We start from the raw sequence: 3,247 nt of genomic DNA on the forward strand, positions 1-3,247 counted from the left end.
TCTAAGGTATCGGACCTTAGCAATCGAGAAAGTTCAGAATTAACCACAGAATCGACCATCTCCACCTTAAAACACTCCTCATTTTCTGTAGGGAATTACATAACATTGAACACATTAAAAGTTACATCTTGATCCAGCACTCACATGGTCAGCTCACCTTTCTACACATCTATCAAGGTTCGTCTAGTAGCCAAAAAAGGTCTTCCCAAGATTATGGGAATCTTCTTATCCTCCTCGAAATCAAGAATTACAAAATCAGCAGGAAAGATGAGTTTATCCACCTTGACCAGGACATCCTCCACAATACCTCGCGAATATGTAATAGAACGAATGGCCTACTGCAAAGTCATATAAGTAGGTTTAGGATCAGGTAAGTCCAACTTCTTGAAGATTGATAGAGGCATCAGATTGATGCTAGCCCCCAAGTCACCTAAGCATTTGTCAAATGATACTTTTCCAATGGTGCAAGGAATAGTGAAGCTTCCAGGATCTTTAAGCTTCGGAGGCAACTTCTATTGCAGCACATCACTTGCATTCCTCCGTGAGAGCAACGGACTCTAAGTCATCAAGCTTCACCTTCCTAGAGAGAATACCTTTCATAAACTTTGCATAACTAGGCATTTGTTCAAGAGTTTCAGCGAAAGGTATATTGATGTGAAGTTTCTTGAACACCTCCAGAAACTTCTCAAACTGCTTATCCAGCTTTTTCTTCTGCAGCCTTTTAGGAAAGGGAGGTGGAGGATAGATCTGTTTCTCCCCTGTATTACCCTCAGGAGGAATGTCCTCAACAGTAGTCTTCCTTGGTTCCACTTTTTCTTCCTTCTGCACTTCTTCTTCTTCAGCCTCAACTTCAGATACTGGAGTCTTAGCTTTTTCAGGATTTGCAACCTTACCAGACCTCAATGTAATTTCCTTAACATGCTCCTTAGCTTCCTTCTTACCTGGCACTTCAGTATCGCTTGGATGTGTGCTAGGTTGATGATTCAGTAATGTATTAGCAATCTGCCCAATTTGATTCTCCAAGGTCTCGATAGAAACAGCTTGGCTCTTGCACATGAGCCTCAACTCCTCCAATCCATATTTTTCATTAGATTTCGGTAACTACTGAATTTGAAGTTGTTGCCTAGGGGCATATTGCGGTTGTTGAAAACCAGGAGTGTTATACTGCTTTGCTGTGCCGCATTCTGATTGTTGCTCCAGCTGAAGTTAGGATGATTGCGGTTATTGGGATGATAAGTGGTTGGAGCTTGCTGCTGTGATCTCTGAAAGTTGCTCACGAACTGAGCTGATTCACTAGAAATAGCACACTGCTCAGCTTCATGTGCCCCTGCACAAAGTTCACAAACACTAGTGATTTGATTAACTCCATAATTAGCCAAATAGTCCACTTTCATCGTCAAAGCTTGAAGTTGAGCAGCTATAGCAGTAGCTATATCTACTTCCAGAATTCCTGCTACCTTGCCTTGCAACATTCTTTGTGTAGGATTCTGGTATTCATTAGATGCCATTAACTCAATCAACTCATAAGCTTCATTATAGCTTTTGGCCCATGAGGCTCCACCAGACACTACATCGAGCATAGGTCTAGACTGTACGCCCAAACCATTATAGAAATAGTTTATAATAATCCAATCAGGCATGCCATAATGTGGGAACTTCCTTAGCATCTCCTTATATCGATCCCAAGCCTCACACAGAGATTCTCTAGTTTGCTGTGCAAAATGAGTAAGAGCATTCCTAACTGCAGTAGTCTTCGCCATAGGAAAGAATTTAGTGAGAAACCTTTGGGCAAGATCCTTCCATTTGGTGATAGACCCTGGTGGTAGCGAATGTAACCATCACTTTGTTTTATCCCTAAGAGAGATTGGGAAGAGTCGCAGCTTAATAGCATCTTCAGTCACCCCATTGAACTTGAAAGTGTCGCAGATCTTGATGAAATCCCTGATATGCATGTTGGGGTCTTCTGTAGGAGAACCCCCAAACTCAACAGAGTTCTGTATCATCTGAATCGTGCTCTACTTGATCTCAAAAGTGTTAGCCGAGATGGCTGGTCTGATGATGCTCGACTGAATATCATTGATCATAGGCTGAGAATAGTCCATCAAAGCCTTAGGAATTTATGCTTGATCTCCCATCACTACTAAAGCTGGTTCCTTGACTTTCTCTTCTTCTTCTTCTACTTTTTCTTCATCCTCAAAAACTTCCTTTCGAACCACTACAGCTTCCTCCTCGTGTAACATCTGAGAAATTTACGTCTGTATTATATCATAATTGATAATAAATTATGTGTATTAATATTTTATTATGAGTAATTATCTGTCAAACCCTAATTGCTACGTGTTACGTGCATTCCGTGTCATTCTGGTATTTTTAAGATATTTTATTTCGCATTCATAAGTTTCATTTCAAACGTTTTATGACCCAAACCATGATTTTAAAGCCAGTATTTCAAATAAAATAATGGGCCTTATTTTTCATCAAACGGCTTTTACCATCGCATTATTCTGAACATCTAGATATTTTATAAATTTTCTTGTTTTGCGAAAAATGACATTTCCGGACCCCATTGGATGTTAAAAACCCCACAAAAATCACATTTTTATTTTTATAAAATTATAGGACTTTTATTTATACCATTTCTTTGTATTTTTGCATAATTCACAATTTTTGGGAAATTTTGGCATATATATTGTATTTATAAAATATTTATAAATTAAATTTTAATATTCAAAAATTATAAAAATTAGGGCCAAATATTTTTATTAGATGTATAATTAGCCACTTAATTTTATTTAGGAGTATTAATTTTGCTGCTATAAATACCCTAATTATTATTAATTTATTTAATTAAAAATCAGAAATTCTGCAATTATCCCCAATTTCCAGAAAATAAGGGTTTGGTGTTCTTGACTTCAATCAGAGATTTGATCGTGATTCCGACCTCCAAATCAAGCGTGCGAGTAGTCGTTGCAAAGCTCTTGATCTCTACTTTCGATTGGTATAATCAATTTCATGTTTTATATCTTCGATTTTCAATTCGTGTTTTTAGGGTTTATGTTTGATTTAGGCGTTTTTGATTTTTGAATCGTTTGTTTGTTTTGATGATTCCAATAGCTTTATATCAAGTTAAGGAGTGATTTTGAGTATTTAATTGATCGGTATAACCCCAGGAGGGTATGGTTCGAGTTCGTGGGTATAGCAGAATTTTAGATTCATTTTTTTAATGATTTTGGTAATGTTTTGATTG

At 37.4% G+C, this 3,247-nt stretch overlaps 1 non-coding gene across 1 annotated transcript; it reads left to right on the plus strand.

Annotated features, from left to right (window-relative positions):
* Window positions 1-1,638: 1,638 nt before the first annotated feature.
* LOC141716489 (small nucleolar RNA R71) lies at window positions 1,639-1,745 on the plus strand. The gene has a single exon (XR_012573197.1). It is a non-coding gene; the product is annotated as a small nucleolar RNA R71 (small nucleolar RNA).
* The last annotated feature ends 1,502 nt before the right edge of the window (window positions 1,746-3,247 follow it).

The sequence above is a fragment of the Apium graveolens genome, chromosome 3 (genome assembly GCF_009905375.1).
Source record: "Apium graveolens cultivar Ventura chromosome 3, ASM990537v1, whole genome shotgun sequence".
Lineage (NCBI taxonomy): Eukaryota > Viridiplantae > Streptophyta > Magnoliopsida > Apiales > Apiaceae > Apium > Apium graveolens.